Source organism: Mauremys mutica, chromosome 1, assembly GCF_020497125.1.
Source record: "Mauremys mutica isolate MM-2020 ecotype Southern chromosome 1, ASM2049712v1, whole genome shotgun sequence".
Classification (NCBI taxonomy): Eukaryota; Metazoa; Chordata; order Testudines; family Geoemydidae; genus Mauremys; species Mauremys mutica.
This window is the reverse complement of record NC_059072.1, coordinates 147,209,811-147,229,937: the sequence shown is the minus strand read 5'-3', so window position 1 is coordinate 147,229,937 and position 20,127 is coordinate 147,209,811. Positions and strand designations below refer to the sequence as shown.

The following is a 20,127-nucleotide window of genomic DNA, read 5'->3' as shown; positions in this document are numbered from 1 at the left end:
GGGAGGGAGTATGGTAGCTGAAACCTCATGCTGCAGCTTGCTGTGAATGGAGAGCTCACTGCTAGAGCGGGGTGGCACTGTGAATGGGGAACAAGTGTGCCCAAGAAGTAGAAGGCTTTGGCCCAGATATCCCCTTCAGAAGACATCCCCAGACTGTATTAGGGATACTGGTGTGACCTCACCTTGCAACCCCCAAAAGAAGGAATTGGGTGGACTAAGTGCCCCTCTCTATCTGAAGCCTAGCAAGGAAGGTATGTGGATCCCACTAGAATTTAAAATGAAAAGTAAGGGAGGGGAGGCTCTACTGGACCTGGGCAGCTTTAGATACAGTACCAGGCACGTTGGAGGATTTCCACTTCTGAGCCATGGAAGCAGAAATTGACTTTTCCTTTCCAGATTTAGCTAATATTCAGAAAAGGAATCTAGCACCTGCCTTCCAGATTTGAACATCTCAAAATTCAGGAGTGCTCAAGCTCAATTTGGGCCGCTGTTACTTCATTTCTCCCAAATCAAATATACTGATCCACTGTAAGTTGCTGTAGAAAAAGTAGGATAAAATTGAGCAATAAATGCTTCCCAGAGGTTTTTAGGACTGGAATTGCTATTTTCAACAGCCATTGCCTTTTTTTTTAGTTTTATTTGTTTAAAAGGAAGACAGTGATGTTACATTGGCAAATCCCCCATAGAAATAAAGAGTGGAAAAAAAGAATAATAAAGGCACCTCAGCTTTTCCTCATTTATGGAGGACAGTCTTATAATATGCTGGGGCGGCAGGGTGTGTGTGGGTAGGGGAGCACTGGTGGGGGAGAAGGGGAGAGCCCAGAACTGGGACAGCACAGGGTGTGTGTGAGGGAGAGCCCAGGGCTGGGACTGCAGGGGGATACAGGTCGGGGGAGGTCCAGATCTGGGGCGGCAGGGGATGCGGGTGGGGGGGAAGAGCCCAGGACTGGGGCAGCGGGGGGGGGGCAGGGCTGGGGTGAGGACAGCCAAAATTTTTTTTGCTTGGGCCAGCAAAAAACCTAGAGCCGGCCCTGCCTCCGCACACCGTGAGGTAGGTAGAAGTGGATCATTATTATCCCTACTCGAAAGAGGGAGAAGCTAAGGCTGAGAAAGGAGAATTGGTTTGTCTTAGGTCACACAGCCAGTCAGTGGCAGAGTTGGGAATAGGACCCAAGAGCCCTGATTTTCAAACTAACCATCAGATCTTCAGTTTCAGACATTGAATGACCTGAATAAAGTGCTCTCAGATGAGCTCCAGACCAACAACAGTGCACAGTAATTATTCAGCAAGTATTTTAGGAGAACTGGAATGTTAGAGAGAATCATGAACTGCTCAGAGACCATTAATGCAGAGAAGCAGCAAAATTTGTCAAATATATGACTGGTTATGACTTATTTACTTGGTCTTAAAAGAGAACAACAAGGACCTGAGTCTCCTCCCTGTCAATAACCCCCTGCTCAGACAATCAGGATAGAGACTGAGGATGGGAGGCTGAGGGTTCTCACCAGAGAGCCCAAAGGATGGCCCAGGTCACTGGTGGGGACCACTGCCCAAGCACTATTTCAGCCCCACATTTTTGGGTGGAGCTCCCTCAGTGGGAGCTGCAGAGCACTCCCCCGCAACACACACACACCTCCTGGTGTTGGGAGGGGAACAGGAGAAAGGACAAAAGAAGCAAGAGAAGAAGAGAAAGGAGGGAGGAATGGATGGAGGAAAAGGTGAAACAAAAAGGACAAACCCTAATGTCCCCAGTGATTCTAAGGGACAGAATCCCAGGTGTGGAATAAAATTCTGCCTCCTTAAGCTTGTGTTTTCCATGCCTAGAATTTAACTGTCACCAGATGGATCAGACTGAACAGGTTTCAAACCTCGAGGAGGCTCTTACCTTCTAAACAGGGATGGCTGTTTTCTAGTAAAATCACTAAAAGGGAAGGAGAAAACTCGAAAGAGGTTCCCCCTGGCGCTCACGTACGTGAACCCGAATACTCTCTCAGTCCTCAAAGAGAGACCTGGAGAAGGAGACTTGCTGAAGCAAAGCCACAGGGGTATCTGAGGTTTCCCTGGCCCCTCACCCCTGTCCTGCCTGGCTGATGTCAGCATCTCTCTGTGAAGTCACCACCTCCCCACCACCTTTGACCAATAGTCTGAGGTCCTGCAAAAGGCCTTTGTGATGTCACTGCCACACCCCTCCCTTGCTGAGCTAATGTCCTGCCCCTGGCCAGGCACTTTGGAGGTTTGAGCTACTCCCTGTGGATCACCCCACTCAAGGAGCATTCGTTCTAGGAAGCATGCTGGCTAGACAGGAAAACATCAGCTGCTGCTCCCAATGCTACACTCAGTTTTTCAGAAATTAGTCGACTTTATGGCCAGAAGAGATCATTAGAGCATCTAATCTGACCCCCTGCATCTCACAGGCCTCCTGTATGACACAAGAGCTACTTTTGGGGCAAACACATTCTAGAAAGGCATCTAATCTTCATGAATGACATCAGGAGATGGAGAATCCACCACTTTCCTTGGTAGCTTGTTCCTGTGGTGAATCATCCTCGCTGTTGAATATTTGTGCCTTAGTTGTAATATGAATTTGTTTGTTTTCACCTTCCAGCCATTGGGTCTTGTTATGCCTTTCTCTGCTAGATTAAAGAGCCCTTTAATAGCCAATCTTTTCTCTCCATTAAGGCCCTTCAACATTTCAATGAAGTCATCTTTCAATCTTCTTTTGATAAGCTAAACAGGTTGAGCTCTTTCAATAGCTCACTAGAAGGCATTTTTCTCCAGAACATTTGGTGGCTCTTTGCTGCCCCAGCTCCAGTTTCACAACATCTTTTTCAAATGAGGACACCAAAACCGGAGGCAGTTTTCCAATATCAGTCTCACTGATGCCGTGTCACCTCCTGTGACGTTATTGACATAATCTGTAACAGGTGATCTATAGATCACTGTTGCGACCACTGTTCTATATTTGCAGCCAATATTGTAGAAAGGTTGTCATGAAAGTGGTCTGTGGAGAGGTTCTGATTGGCTGATTATAATGATGCTATCTCTAGATGTGTATCATTTTTGTAGTTGACGTCATGAATATTGGCTCTATGCTGTCCGTATTTCAAACTTGTGCTATGCTTCCAGGAAACACCTCGGACAAGTTGGTGTCAGTTCTGCCTTGCCTGCTTGATGGCCCATTAAGGACCACAGCTATACAATCGACCCTTTGAGAAATGGCAGATACGCTTTGTGACTCAGCAAGGTATGCAGGGACTTGCCTATGGACAGAACTCTGAGGTTTTTCTATGCCACGTGCTGGATAGAGTATCCTTGGGACAAAGAAAGCAAAGACCACATGGCAAGAGACTATAAAAGGCTGATGCCTCATCTCCATCTTGTCTTCAATCCTGCTTCATACCTCTGGAGGGACTTTGCTACAAACTGAAGCTCTGTACAAAGGACTGAATGACCCATCCCAGCTGTGGATGGACTCCAGAGACTTGATTTGAACCTGCAGTTTATTCCATCACTGCTACAAGCCTGAACCAAGATCTTTGCTATTACTCTATGTGAAGGGTTAAAATCCATGTGCATTTTATAACAACCTGGTATATGGATTGTACCAGCTCTTTTCCAGACCCAAAGTCCAGAGTATGGTCAAGGGACCAGAGGCCTAGCAAATAGTCATCAGCTAAGAGAAAGCTGCGGTAAACAGAAACCCTTGCTTGCTAAGATAGGCCTGGTCAGCAAATTGCCAGGCGTTGGAGCTAAGAACTAAATAATTGTGTCTTATTCAGAGTTGCATATTGAACAAAGAATCCCTGTTCCTATTGTGTTAGTCTCTTCTGTAGGGAGACGTTCTTCCAACAGATCCAACCTTGAGTTTATGAAAAGTTGGCACATGTCAGTATAAGATATGGCATCCTTCCACCTCCCTTCCCAGGGACCAATGCCTTGCCTTTAGACACACAGAAAATCTTTATTGCCATATACTTTCACTGTTTCTTTGCTTTAACCCTAGGAATGTACCTGTTGGACAATCAGAGGAGTTGCTCCATTCCTATGGACCCCCAAATCAGAATTCAACATAGATATTTTATACTAATAAAATTTATCAAAGCATTCATTAAGTGTTAACTTGCTAACTTAAACCATGGGCAGAGACATTATGTAACCTGTTAACCACTGGCTAATGTGTTTATCTTGTCTTGCTGCAAAACCTGTCCCAGGGTGTGGAACTGTCTACCCCGTCACTTTCCCCCACCCATGGAAAATCTATATATTCTATTGTAATCAATTGATTGACGGTGTCTCTGAGCCTAATAAGCAAGGTGACACTCCGCCAGCGCTGTGTGTAATAAACTCCTGTGACGTTATGATTGTGATATAATATCTCATTGGAAGGTGACAGGGCCAGAAAGAGTTAATTAACTCACAGACTGACCTGACCCGTGGGTGAACCTTAAGGACTGGTTAGGAAGATATGTAAATGAATAGAGCTTTGAAATGTAAATCTGCATTGTTAGAGATCTCAAGGATAGATGTTTGCTCAGGTCTTGTGATGTAAGCAAAGAAGTCTTGTCTATTGCTATAACTTTAATTCAAAGATCAAAAAAGGAATATTAACATTTGTGATGATACTTGAGTGAAATAGTATTATTGTGTCTCTTTGAAGGTTGTGATAACCTGTATCTGAACTGTTTAATGGATAAATTACCCTGTGTTAATTTCCAGGATGTTTGGAAGGAGAGTTAAGCCTATTGTTTTCTCAGGCCAAAAGGCTGCTGGAAATGTATAAGAACCCTGAGACAGGATCCTACTTCATCTCAGATCTGCTTTGGGTTTCAAGCAGGGGAAACTTTAAACCGCAAGGATTGAGATCCCCAGTCATTGACTGGAACCACCCTGAATATGGACATTGGACTGTAATCTATGGACTATTTCTAAAAGGTCTTTTGGCAACTACAAGCTCACCTCTACTATGTATCTGAACCTCAAGAACTGAATTCAAGTCTGTCTGTATATTGATATTTTAACCCACACTCTCTCTCTTTTCTTTTTTAATAAATTTTAGCTTAGTTGTAATTGAACCTGGGTATGTGGTTGATCCTTTGAGATTGGAAGAACCTTTTCTTTTATATGATGAGATAAGAGTTTCAGGAATCAGCATCATATCTGACAGGTGTGTCTGGACGGAGGCCTGAGGCTGGGTACTTTAAGGGAACTGTGTGGTTTGGACTTTTAAGTAACCAGTGAGGTGCTAGAGAAGCTGTTTTGTGCTGGCTTGGTAAATCTAAGTATTGGAAGATCCACCAGCTTTTGGGGTTTGTCTACCTCGTTTTGTTTACAGTTCACCATAATTGAGTGACCTCAGCTGGCTCCCACGGGCAGCACCGTCACAACTCCTATGCTTGATCTCTACAGGCTGTGGATTTATGTCCTTCACTGGTGAAGCTAGTAGTTTATAAACCATAATAGCTGTACAAGTCGCTGTGCCTGTCTTCAGTACAAGTTACCATCAAGTTTATCATAAAAGTAAATCTAAGTTAATAAGTTGTTATATAAGGTTATAGGTAGGTTAAGGTTAGTAAAATATAGTTAATTAATGTATTAGTATTACATATAGAATTGTATTTGTTGGGGGTGGTTACAGTACATGTAAAGTTGCTGGGCAATCAGTAATCATAGCATTGCACGTGCTTGTGACGATTTTCAATATTATCTACCTTTTATATGTGCACTTATAGGAATACGTAGTTAATGCATAATATTACTTGTACTTGTGCTTGTCTCCAGTATAACTTGCCATTTGTATTAATCCTTTCTCAGTGTTGGTCTTTAATTCTTTTTTTCTTATTCTGTCTGTGTTGACTTTATAGTCGTAAGTCATTAAAAACCTTTCTTGAGGAATAATTAGCTGTTTAGTTTCTCTTTTGCAGACACTACTCAACCTCATTACATCTGTGTTGGGTGGTGGGAAGCAGAGCCCTACTAGGGCCCTGACGTGAGCCCCCCTAGGGCTCTGACGTGTGCCTCCTCCTTCCATTAATCTCCACAACCACATTCTAGACATGAGCATGGTGACCTTCCTGGGGATCTTGACAGCTTTAACCAGCTTCTTGGTGGCTATTTCCCTGCTCACAGCCACTGGCTTCTTCTCATGCCTTGTCCTGGGGGCCCAGCTGCTGGTTGAATGTGAAGGAGCCACGGTGCTGGTGACTTTAGCCTGCACCAAGTTGCCTTTGCTCATCAGACTCCTGAACCCCAACTGGATGTGGTTCTTGTTCTTCTACACAACACAGTCCCTGGAAAAGAGGGATCTGCAAATGTACATGCATATGATACCTTCTTTGTTTAATTGATGAAAACATAAACTAGACACTTAGAGGATTGGAACTGATTTCAGATGATAGACAGGTTTGCTAGGTTTTTATGCATTTTGACAGCAAAATGTTGTGTTTACATTCATTTCAAGCATCCCTGTATAGTGGAGCTCCTGAACATAATGGAGAATGGAAATGCATTCCATCAGCATAGAGCAGCGGTTCTCAAACTTTGGGTCAGGACCCCAAAGTGTCTCTGTGTGAAACTGAGGAGTGAAACAAAATGCCCACACGGTGGCGCAGTGCCCTAAGGCAGGAGGCTGAAGGAATCAGGCTGAGGAATGACTGAAGTGGACTCAGCTGGGATTGAAATGACATTTGTTTGTGTCAGGCAGTGAGAAATGTGACATTAATTCAGATGCAGGGTTGAAGCTTCTTTAGCTCCTTCTAAAACTTGAACTTGATTTCCCAGAAGGGAGAAAGGTAAAGTGTGGGGCTGCCTTGAGTCCCTGGCTGGGGTCTCCTGGGCAGTGGAAAACGTCCCTTGTTTGGTGCTGCCAAGGGGATCGTGGAGAGCTGAGACGTCCCTCGGCTTGGATCAAAGGGGGATGTTGGATGGAATTTATCACACAACCCTCCCTGCTCCCCAGAGCCCCACGGGGAGAACGCATTCCTCCCCTGCGTTCCCAGAAGAGCTGCTAGGACTCTTTCCTGCCAGCTACTTGCCCCTGGATTCATCCTCTGCTCCTGGGATCTTTCTGCTGCAAAGGCTCCAGAGTTCTGTGGTGGGGAGGGCATCACTGAACAGTCTGAAATACAAGGGAGGTTTCTGGAATTGAAGGAAGGAGCAGAAAATGGAGAGGAAAGAAACGGAGAGAAAATGCCTCATCTCTCTCCCCTCCCCCTCCCCATCCCAGCAAGTAATGTTACCAAGGACCAGCGTTAGGGGAAATGGTGCCCTGGGCAAAACTTGTACTTTGGCACTTCCCCATTGCCCCTGGACGATCCCCCTCCCCCTTTACTGCTAGCTCCTGCACTCCCAACCCTTGCACCGCCTTCATCCCTAACTCTTGCCCCCTAACCCCTACACTGTGTTCCCTTTGCCCTTAACTCCCGCACTCTCCTCCTGTGCCCCCAGCCGCTGCCCCTCTCCTGCACCGCCTTCACCCCTAACCCCTGAGCCCCCTCCTGCGCACAGGCACTGACCTGTGTGCCTGGAGCAGTTGGCATTGCTGCCCACTCCTTCCTGGACTGCTGCTAGATGGACTTTTGGTCTAGCCTAGTGTGGTTTTTCTTATGGTTTAAATTACACTCACAGGCAGTGATAACAGAGTTACTGAAAGTTTGGGAGTTAGGAGCTGGTAGGTCAGTGTTCCAGTCCCCTTGCAGATGACCCCCTCCCTCTGGGACAGGGGCAGGTCTGAGCTCTCACACCAAATGCTCATTGTGGCTGCCAGAATCTGTGGGCAGCTCGTTTAGTTTGCACCGAGGGTTGAGTCCTGCTTCGTGCACCATGCCTGAGAATGAAAATCCTAGACCATCCTTTGATATAACAAATGCAGCAGGATGTGTTATTGTCCCTGCCCCAAAGCAGACAGACCAATGGAGAAATGTCATGAGTCCAGGGTAATACTCCACTGCCATTTTACTTTTTTTGCTTGCTAAGTTCCCTCCCAACCTTGTGAGGTCCCAGAGCCTGGTATTAAGCCTGAGCCGAGATGTCTAGACTGCAAATTTACCACCCCACGGCCCAAGCCCCAGGAGCCTGATTTGGCATGGGGCAGCCGTGGGTGTTTCATAGCAGTGTGGCCATAGCCTAGCATTATGTCTACACTACCATTAACACACCTAAGTCACTATTTTCAAACCCTGGGTCAATTGATTCAGGCTTGTGGGGCTTGTGCTGCAGGGTTATAACATTACAGTGTAGACACTTGGACTTGAGCCCAGCCTCCGAGACCCCACAAGGGGTGAGTGTCTCTGAGCCCAAATGTCTACACTGCAGTTTTTAGCCTCACAACCTGAGCCCCAGGAGCCCAAATCAGATGATCCAGGCCAGCCGGGCCACAGGGCTTTTGTCACAGTATAGATGCCCTCTCAGGGTATGTCTCCATTGCAGTGTAAGCCCAGGGTTAGTAGAAGTCATGTCAGCGGCTCCAACACATAAACATAAACCATGAGGAAAAGACCCACTCCCAAATAAGCTGGGCAGTGTCCTTCTCCCTATGGTTTTTAAGTCCAGCAACAAAAAGTCCTTTAACATGAGCCATCCCCTCTCTGCACCCCACTCACAGCTGTTGTCCTTAGTGCAAGCCCAGAGGTGCATCTGTAGAGTTCATCTGCCATTCTGGGTAGAAAAGGGGAAAAATAAGAAGGCACCTCACTATGTTGTCTAGGGACTCATTCATCCCCCCACAGCCACCCTGTCCTAACATTGAACTAACCCCTAAATTTTAGTATTAGAACCCAGGACCCAGCCCAATTGGCTTTGGAACCCATGTCCCAAAGGTATTGAATTGAGAGTGAGTCCCTCAGTCAGGGTCTGCCAAGCACAGTTCTGCTGCCCTGGAGTCACACAACAGGAATAACAGCCCTTTATTTCTCCTACCCCTATAACAAGGAGACGGAATCCAACACCAGCCAAAAGTGATCATTTCGGCAAGCAACCCAACATATTTCCAACATACTGTAAAATCCACATGCAGACTCATACCTTGCAAGAAAATCTTGCTGAGGGGGTCTGAAGCACCTGCTGCTGGAGGGAAGGAGGGAGCCCTGGGTTGGGATTGAGGAGCACTAGGAATAGAAGGGGTCTGTGGGTTGGGACAGAGGAGAAGGGTGAAGAGGAGTAGGCTCTGGCTGGGAGTGAGGAGCAGTGAGCATAGGAGGGGCTGTGGGTTGGGATTGAGGGGCACTGGGAAAAGAGGGGACATGGGATCAGGCTGAAGAGCAACCTCATTTGGGGATCCAGCAGCACAGGGGAAGGCAGCAGGTGATTCTCATTCCTTAGGGATATTCTGGTGTGTGTGTGTGTATGCATGCGTGCGGGCGTGCATGCGCGCGCGTGCAGGGGAGGAACAAGCTATATGCCCAGAGGCCTTTATGCCTCCAGGCTGCGAGGACAGAGGGGATGTCAGGAAGTTGCCCCTTCAATCCCCCCCCCCCCGGCCCTTCTTAGCAAAGGCAAAATCCTGAAGAGAAAAATAACATCAAAGAGGACTCTAGGAAGACAGATTAAAATCTTTATTTTAATCACCTGACCAGGGATTTGAACCTTAGACCCTCAGATTAAGAATCTGATGCGCTACCAAGTGAGCTAGCCAGGCTCACAAAGAGCAAGTTGGTGCAGGGGAGAAACTGGTCAAGAAAAAGAGAGCAGGAAACAATACGGGAAACCTGCTGCTCTCTCTCTTTTCCCAGCCCTGGCCTGGCCTGGTATTAGTGCTGGGTAAAAAGAGGGGAAAATATCGGCATCTATCAGCCTTTCAATAGCTGTACAAGAATCAGGCACAATACAGAGGTGCCCATCTGCAAGTGTCGAATTATTGGATTGGCTAATGCAGCCTGTAGATGTCCAGGGCACTCTGGGATATAGAGCCAAGTGTCCATCACCATCATTATTTCAAAGGGATAATGATAATGAGAGGAAGGTTCACAATTGACTCAGTAGTTGCATACAAAGGTGCACGTTTAGCAGTTACATTGGGAAATTCTGGCTCCTTCTCAGGCTCAGGTTGGCCACCCTGGTCTAGATGTAGAAGTTACAACATTTAAACTTGAAAGAGGGGCCAATTTCCCCATCATTTCACACCTTTACATCCACACATGATGACTTTCTGAATGAACCCTCCTCGTTCAGGCAGAAGGTCTTGGGGTGGATGTAGGAGCAGGGGTGGCTCTAGGTATTTTGCCGCTTCAAGCACGGCAGACAGGCTGCCTTCGATGGCTTGCCTGTGGGAGGTCCCCGGTCCTGCATATTCGGCATCACGCCTGCAGGAGGTCCGCCGATGTCGTGGGACCAGCTGACCCTCTGCAGGCATGCCGCCGAAGGCAACCTGCCTGCTGCCCTCGCGGCAACCGGCAGAGCGCCCCACGCGGCTTGCCACCCCAGGCTGGCACTTGGCGTGCTGGTGCCTGGAGCTGCCCCTGTGTAGGAGTCACTGGGTAAAATTCTCTGGACTCTGTTCTGAATCAGGTCAGAGCAGAGGTACCTACTGATCTAGTCTGGCTGTAAAATCTACATATCAGCACCAAATATGGTTAAATAACCCTTCAATCGTAGTGTCACCAGCCATAAAATTGCTTCAGCCTTATAGATTCCCAAGTGCAAAACTAAACAAGTCTTCCAATACAAGAGAGTGGAGCTCAGTCAGTGTTCAGAGTCATCCCACATAAAAGAACCATGTTGTGGTACATACTGGCCCCATTATGTGGCCATCACCTTTCCCGCCTGTCTGTTAAAATTTTTGGTATTTTGCACAGAAACTTTCTTCCCTCAGGAGAGTCCTGGGAACCAGGGCTGCCAGCCAGACAAACACCTTTAGGAGGAGGTGTAACCTGTCAAAAAATCATCTCCCTAGTTCAGTTCAATGACAGGCTGAAATGTTACTTATCCCGGCAGAGCCAGAGGGCTGAAAGCAGCTACATCAAACCCCTGTGTGGCTAACAGGAATGAACACAAACACTCCCTATCTGAAGAGATGTTTAGTTTTACCCTTGGTAAACTACAAGACTAAAGGGAAAGAAGGTGGTGCCAGATATAAAATGTGAAACACGAAACAATCATCATAGTTATGCCCATAGTGACTGCAAAATCTTTCTATATTCTTCTTATTATCATCAGTGTATTATTTTCTCTGGAGACTAGACATTGACTAGACCTTGACCAAGAAATTTGGCTCATGATAAAATAATCGACTACCCCTGGTTAACCCACTCGGGTGCCCCTACACAGGTTCAAGTACTAACAACAGTGGCTGCATTTTACCCATAGCTTTTAATCATTGATATTAACTCCTGTAAAATCATTTCCCAGCCCGAGTCCTTCACCCACATTCCTTAGGGCACTGGGCCACCATGTGGACATTTCATTTCCCTCCTAAATTTCACACGGAGACACAATTTCCTTTGCACAGCTCCATGAACAGCAAAACCTCCGTGTGTCTCTTGTATGAGCCAGAGCATTCAATTCCACTGAAACCTTCTCTTCTGATGCTTCCTAGGAAAAACTCTCTCTGTCACGCAATAAGACAGGCTAGAGCAGGGCTCGGCAGCCTTTCAGAAGTGGTGTGCCCAGTCTTCATTTAGTCACTCTAATTTGAGGTTTCGCGTGCCGGAAATTCCTATCAACGTTTTCAGAAGCTCTATACCTTTATACCTAAATTATATAACTAAACTTTTGATTTATGTATAAGAAATAACATTTCTAAAATGTTTAAGACGCTTCACATAAATTGAAATTAAAATGCAGATCCCCCCCCAAGCGGATTAATGGCGAGTACCGGGCAGATTCAGTGCCACTGAAAAACAGCTCATGTACAGCCTTCGGCACATGTGCCATAGGTTGCCTACCTCAGATCAAGAGGACCATGGATTCTAATTGTACTTCATACAGTTCAAAATTGCATAGTTTACTGGCTTTACAGTCACGGTTTCACTTAGACACCAAGGTAGAGGCGTCTGAGTTTGCTCTGTAACATCAATCCATGTGCACCAATGTGGTTTCAAAGCCTACAGCTCCCCACAGCTCACAGGTATTTGGCTCAGGCTTTTGGTTTTGGACCACTCTAGAGACAGAGATTAACCAGCTACCTAAAGTTTAGGGTGTTCAGATGAGGGATCTATCTATCTATCTATCTAAACAGGAACACTAATAAGCAGCTTTAATTTTTCTTGTTTAAGCATTTCCAGTGGAACTTCCCCTATTTCACTGACAAGTATCAGATGGGTAGCCGTCTTAGTCTGGATCTGTAAAAGCAGCAAAGAGTCTTGTGGCACCTTATAGACTAACAGACGTTTGGGAGCATGCGCTTTCGTTGGTGCATACCCACTTCGTCGGATGCATGTTTCACTGACAACAGTGCTCAAGGTTTATACAGTTTACACTATCTCTCGGTCTATAGATTCATCCATCTAACTAATCTCTCTATCGTCGATCGCTCCATCGACCTAGCTAATCAGGAACACTAATAAGAAGCTTTAATTTTTCTTCTTTAAGCAGTTCCATTGTACCTGCCCCTGTTTTCCAGATAGCATAACTCAAGATTTATACAGTTACTCTAAGCTAGTTACTCTGAGCTAGCTAGCTATCGGAGCAGACAGGCACCTGAATACATACAACATCCTTAAATATCAGTAAAGATGCTCAGCAGACACCTAAAATGACGGTATAATTATTCTCAGCAGAGAAAGCCAGGCTTTCAGAGTGAACAGGTGTGTTAATGTTTTGCATGGATAGCAACACGTCAAAGGAAAGACCTTTAACAAATTGTTTCAATTGAGTTTAAATAGTTTTCTACATAGGTGATAAAGATGTCAAAGATACATGCACGTCTACATGCAAAGTAAATACATAACGATAGGTTCCAAAGTTTAGCCTCCTCTCTTGAAGGACAGGCAGAAAATCCTTTAATGTTCTTCTCCCCTGTCTCGCCAGGAGCACTCTACTTCCACTTGAACCTCCAGGGTGCAGGCAGAAACTGTTGGGCAGAAGCGAAAAAGGAAGCAACTCTTTCCGTCCCCTTAGTTGTTCAGCTTTTTAGCGTTGTAACAACATGGTCAAGGGTAAAGAGATCTGTCGCCTATGCTGAAATCTCAGTAATGCGGGGCAGCCCGATAAGAGGGGCTGCACGAAATAGATGGGGTTCTGAAGAGAGACAACTAAAAGGGAGAAAGCAGCCGGGAAAAGTTCAGAGAGCGCCTGAGGACAATGTGTGGCAGTGAACATTTCACTGCGTTGCTGTAGTAGTGTTTATAGCCTGCACTGTTAGTTCGGACAGAATTACAATGGATCACCTCTTTTGTAAAAAAAACAGGAGTACTTGTGGCACCTTAAAGACTAACAAATTTATTGTGGCATGAGCTTTCGTGAGCTAAAGCTCACTTCTTCGGTGATGTGGCTGACCCTTTGGGGTCAGAAGAGCACTTTGTTTATGTGAGCAGAGTTTTTAAATAACCTCTCACTGTACTGGACCTAGTTGTTGATTAGGAGTCAGAGAACTGGGATGCAATAAAGGGGGCTGTGTGATTTCTTTTTTCTACTTCTCGATAACCCACGTGGGGGATCAGAAGCAGTTTGTGACTGGTTGGTGAGTTTAACTTCAGTGTTAACCAGCAGTTTTGGGACCATCTGCTCTGCCTTTTTCAGCCTGCCCTGATCTTGGCATTTTCAGTGAGAACTGCCCCTGGCCCACCAGGTCACACTAAGCACTGAAGTTAAATTAATAGAATGTTTTTTTATGACCAAGTCTTATGAAATCAACTGAACTCCTTTGTTTTCTTTCATCTGAGCAGGGTTCCTAGTTTTCCAACTTGATGGGATCTCCCTGCTGGAACAAGGGGAAGAGCCATGGGTCCCAGACCTCCAGGGTTCAGAGGAAAGAGAGATCCTGAGTGCTCCCTGCACAGGTGAGGAAACATTAAACCAAGTCAGAATCTGTAAGTGCCTGAAGGAAACATCTGGGATGCCCTACAAAGCTCTTGGAAGGTCTGTCAGTTCATTATTGTCCCTAGCAGGGGTCATATCCTCAGGGTAAATATAGTTCATGGCTTCCTGTAGATCCTAGCAGACACCAGAGAGTAGCTTCCTCCCTTCCCCCTGCAATGTTGGATAGGATGTGAAGGCTGAATTCATCCCCCTCCTCTCTCCTATTTTGGGGAATAGTTTGGGGGAGTTCAGTGCCTGATTTTTATTTGACCTGTCTTCAGCACTTGTTTTGGTTTGGTCTTCCCCTTTCCATCCCTATTTGAGGTTTCTGTCTCTATCACAGCAGCTGATGCAATGGCATGTGAGAAAGAGGAACAGAATTCTCAGCAGGAAAATGTTGAGCAAGTGGGTAAAAACAGAGAATTATTGCAAAGATCGAAAAGGACTGTGTCCAGGAGTGATGAGCAGGGAAAATCCTGGGAGATTCAGCACAGACCAGAAACAGAGCAAGGAAACCAGCCAGGGGAGAAAGTGGATAAATTTATTTCCTCTTGAGGAACTCAGAAGGTTCTCATGGAAACCACAACACAGCAGGAAATCCTCACGGGAAAGAGAAAATTACATGCAGTGGGTGTAGAAAAGCTTTCACTCGCAGCTCAGCCCTTTCTGTACATCAGAGAATCCACACAGGGGAGAGGCCCTATGAATGCAGTGAGTGTGGGAAAACCTTCTCTTGGCACTCAGCCCAAGTTAGGCATCAGAAAATCTGCAAGGGAGATCAACACTGTAAAAATCTCTAGGGCTATCAATACTTTACTTTTCCTGATTTCCACATAGTAACTTTTAAAGCTCTTTGAACTGTTTGCAGCACTGTTATGCCTCAGCTTGACCAGATGAGTGGCCCATTTTTGCCTTTTGCAGTTCATCCTCTTTTGAGATGGACCCATTTGTCCTTTCTATTGTCCCACAAGTAATTTGAGTGTGCCCTTCCTATGAGGAACCAGGGAGCATCACATTTATACCATCCCTCCTATTTCAAAGTTATTGTTAGAGTCACCAATGATACAGATTGTATCATTGCCAGTTGTTCTCACGTTGCTCTGGGTTGCGCTGAAAAGCAGATATATTGGAAAGTTTTCAAATTTTATATATAAATGAAGAGGAGCAGGAAAAAAGTGTAATTTCAGCCTCTGTGACACCGGAAGGATACGTGGTGACACAGAGATTCCCTCCTTCCCCATCACCGCAGAACTTTTACCTTTTCTCTGAGCCATGCAGAGTTTATCTTCATCACATTCTATCCATCCACTTCTCAAAGTGTCATGTGATGAAGCATTCTCCATTGTCTGTGCTTGCAGATGATGTTTTGACTTCTTTAATCCTGGAGATGAAAGTGTCAAAGTCCTGGGAGGGAAATTCAAATGGATCCCAAACACAGTGTGATCATTTGGAGTTTAAATCCCAGGTTCCATTTGGAGTTTAAATCCCAGGTTCTGGCAAGGTGGCTGTTTTCCCCTCATTATGGGAATGCTAGGATACTAAAAATGTTGTAAATAACATAACTGACTATTGAGACAGGGATGAGTGAAGCAGGTTTGAATGGATCAGAGGAGAATGTGATGGGAGAATCTCTTGTCCCGATTCTGAATAATCAGATGTAACCTGCTCTGGAATTTCACTTGACACTTTCTTTGTAATGTATTCTCTGTATGTGATGTGGGTTTCTATCTTTCCTGAAGGCTGTTTGGTCACCCAATTGGATATTAGCTCAGTTTGATAAGATGTAGCTCAGATTTATTGGAGAATTTAAGACAATGACCCTTTGCTAAAGTCCTCATTTATGATTTCAGATTTGCTTTTTCTCCATCCCTCCATGATGACATGGAGAAAGTTCAAGTGCAGTTCTATCAACAGGAGAGAGCTCTCCAATTTACTGGACATGCTAACAAAGAAACAGCAGTGATTTAAAATTTCCACTCAGAAATGGTGAACAACAGCAGAACTCCAACTAACTGAAGGAAGTGCATATGACCACAGTGTATTTCAGTTGTTTAAGGCAATAGTGTCTCAGATAATCTGGGAAGAGAATTCCATGGTAAGTGATTTTGAACTAGGCAAAATGCCCATGTGTTGGTTCCCAAAGCATTTGCAACCCAGGCCCTACAGAAGATCTCTCCTAGCTAATCCTATGGTATGGGAAATGCAGCCCTTCATGACTCAGATGTTGAGGAAATAGAAGTGGAGTTTTTTGTTGAATTTATCTTTTTTAGGTGCTAAAGATGTGTGTAAAATGAAACCAGTGTTGAAAATGTAATATCTTCAGAAAAATAGCCATTTTTAATAGAATCTCCAGCTCTGGTAACTAATGAAGATTCTGATCCAGGCCTGTATCCAGTCCCTTCCCTGGACCTGTGCCACCGAATTAAAGAAAAGCTGGGCATGTTTCAGGAAGCCATTCCTCATTAACACTGCTGAGATTTTAAGTGGTTTTGTAAAGAATTCTACTTCAGAGAAGTGTAAATTTACCCTATCCAAGACCAAGGATTTGGAAAGAGCTGAGGTTGAAACAGTCCACACCCAGTTTTTGGTTTCCACACCAGTAAAGGAAGCTATGGTGACCCAAGGAAAATCGTTTGTACAACTCCACTTCCTAGTTCAGTGTCACTGATTACACTTCCAAAGTATGCCAAGGTTAGATTGAGAACAATCATCCTTCACTGTTTGAGTGAGAGAGTGCTTCATAGGACATTCCTTCCCTGTGGATCCCAAACTGGCTGCCTGGTTGGGTAACAAGGACTTTCAGGCTGTAGAAATGATGGTAACCAATGAGGCAACGAATTTGTCAGCCTCCAATTTCAGAGTTCCGGATACACACATGTTGAGTCCTGATTCTATGGTTTTGTGTCTGATGCTGTGGCTACACAATAAAGCTGATGTTGGCACAGCTGCACCAATGTAGCTGCACTGCTGTAGCACTGCTATTACAGATGCTCTAAGCCAATGGGAGAGATTTCTCCCATCGGACTTGATTAGTCCAGCCCCTGCAAGCGGCGGTGGCTGTGTTGGCAGGAGAAGCTCTCCTGCTCATGTAGCGCTATCTACACAAGGGGGTTAGGGCTGTGTAACTATGTTGCTCAGCTGTGTGGATTTTTCACACCCCTAAGCAATATAGTTATCCCGATAAATGTCTTTAGTGTAGACCAGACCTTAGTTTTTTCTTGTGCTTTTTGCATTTACATTACTTCTTTACCGCCTCCTACTTTGAAAGATTAAAAAGTGTGACAAGAGAGGTATTTTTCTCCATGATGCAAACATTCCGACATAGAAGACCCCTTCTACCATCACACATGGCAGAAGAACCAGAGATATATGAACTCACAGAAGTGTTGGGACCTACGTTGGGACAAACCACAACTTGAGCCAAGGTTCAGTTGTTGGCAATGGGGATTAAAAGAAAACTAACATATATGATAAGAATTTGTGATCTTTTAATATGTTATTGTTACCAGTTAAAATGAAATTATAGGTGAAGTTATTGGTTAAAGAGTAAGAGACTGTGTGATGATCTGAATTATTTTGGAAAACTGAAAGTTGTCTTGTTTTTGTGTTTTGTTAGTCGTACAGGCAATACAACAGGAAAAGGGACTGTCTGAATTGCCAAGGCAGGGAATGAACAATCTACAGCAACATTAACATACAACATCATTAACAACAAACACACTCTAATCATGCTCCAGCCAGTAGGGAAATAGGCAGGAATTCTTGCTGTTCCGCCATGGCCACACGTACAGAGCTGCACAGCAGTGAGTGTGCTGGGGAAGCTGGTCTGACCAAACAATTGGAAATGACCCTTCAGTGAGAACAGAACCATAGTGTAGAAAAGCCCCTCTGTTGAGTGGTTGTGGCTGAGGGCTTAGGGAGCTGGGCTAGAAAAGCATACGGGTCTTTCTGTGGAGGTTTGATTCTTGCCTGCTAGGTAAGGCTGGTGTGTGGTGTCTCCCTGGCTGTACTTTCAGTGTCTGATCACCCATGGTGCTACAGGGAGCCAAGTCTAGATGTATTCAGAGGCTAAGGACATTTCAAACATTGAATCTATGCTGTTGCAGCTCAGTAATGGAGAGCTCTATGCCAGGGTTCCTCAAACTTCCTTTCACTGCATCCCCCTTCTGCCAAAAAAATTTACTGCATGGCCCTGGGAAAAGGGACCAAGCACCAAGCCCCTCCACACCAGGTGTGTGTGTGGGAGGAGCCATAGCCTGAGCTCTGCCCCAGTGCGGGGAGGGCAAAACCAAAGCTTGAGGAATTCAGCCCTGAGTGGTGGGGCTCAGACTTTTGGCTTCAGCCCCAGGACCCAACAAGTCCAACAGCAGCTCTACAGACCCCATTAAAACAGGATCACGACCCACTTTGGGGTCCTGACCCACACTTCGAGAACCACTACTCTATGTTGATGGGAGAGAGTTTTCCTGTGGGTGTAGTTAATCCACTTCCCCAAGAGGTGGCAGCTATGTCAGGGGGAGAAGCTATATTGGTGGGTGTGCAAGTTGTGGTGTTTACCACATTTAAGAAGTTTAATCAAACCCCATTTTTAAAACCACCTGTGGTCTGGGAATGGCAAAGGAGCTCGATGAAGCAGGGTCTGTCCTTCAAAGTCCTGGAGATCACAAGTCCTTGCTCTTGTTTTCATGGGGGTATAGCTCAGTGGTAGAGTGTTTGACTGCAGATCAAGTGGTCCTTGGTTCAAACCCAAGTGCCCTCTTATAACCATCTTTCTTTTTTTTTTTTTTTAAAAAAGGAAAACATTTTCATTTCCATTCTCCATTATGTTCAGGAGCTCCACTATATGAGGATGCTTGAAATGAATGTAAACACTCAACATTTCGCCGTCCAAATGCATTAAAACCTAGCAAACCTGTCCATCAGCTGAAATCAGTTCCAATCCTCTAAGTGTCTAGTTTATGTTTTCATCAATTAAACAAAGGGATCATATGAATGTACATTTGCAGAGCCCTCTTCTCCAGGGGCTATGTTGTGCAGAAGAACAAGAACCACATCCAGTTGCAGTTCAGGAGTCTGATGAGCAAAGACAACTTGGAGCAGGCTAATGCCACCAAAACCTTGGCTCCTTCCCATTCATCCAGCAGCTGGGCCCCCAGGACAAGGCATGAGAAGAAGATAGTGGCTGTGAGCAGGAAAATAGCCCCCAAGAAGCTGGCTAAAGCTGTCAAGATCCCCAGGAAGGTCACCATGCCCATGAATGTGGTTGTGGAGATTAATGGAAGGAGGAGGCACACGTCAGAACATTAGGGGGGCTCACGTCAGGGCCCTAGGGGGGCTCTGGGTGATCGCTGCTTCCCACCACCCAACACAGATGTAATGAGGTTGAGTAGTGTCTGCAAAAGAGAAACTAAACAGCTAATTATTCCTCAAGAAAGGTTTTTAATGACTTACAACTATAAAGGCAACACAAACAGAATAAGAAAAACAGAATTAAAGACCAGCATTGAGTGAGAATTAGTACAAATGGCAAGTTATACTGGAGACAAGCAAAGTCCAAGTAATATTATGCATTAACTACCTATTCCTATAAGTGCACATATAAAAGGTAAAATATATTGAAAATAGTCACAAGCACGTGCAACGTTACTATTACTGCTTGTCCAGCAACTTTACATGTACTGTAACCACCCCCAACAAATAAAATTCTCTATGTAATACTAATACATTGATTAACTATATTTTACTAACCTTAACCTACCTATCACTTTATATAACAACTTATAAACTTTGATTTACTTTTATGGTAACTTATACTGAAGACAGGCACAGCGACTTGTAAAGCTATTATGGTTTATAAACTACTAGCTTCACCAGTGAAGGACATAAATCCACAGCGTGTAGAGGTCAAGCATAGAAGTTTATTACACACAGCGCTGGCGGAGTGTCACCTTGATTATTAGGCTCAGAAACACTGTCAATCAATTGATTACAATATAATATATAGATTTTCCATGGGTGGGGGAAAGTGACGGGGTAGGCAGTTTCACACCCCGGGATAGGTTTTGCAGAAAGACAAGATAAGCACATTAGCCAGAGGTTAACAGGTTACATAATGTCACCGCCCATGGTCTCAAGTTAGCAAGTTAACATTTAATGAATACTTTGATAAAATGTTA

The 20,127-nt window shown here is 45.0% G+C and overlaps 1 non-coding gene across 1 annotated transcript; it reads left to right on the top strand.

The window, feature by feature from the left end:
* The first annotated feature begins 18,638 nt into the window (after nucleotides 1-18,638).
* On the top strand, nucleotides 18,639-18,710 carry TRNAC-GCA. Its single transcript has one exon. It is a non-coding gene; the product is annotated as a tRNA-Cys (tRNA).
* The last annotated feature ends 1,417 nt before the right edge of the window (nucleotides 18,711-20,127 follow it).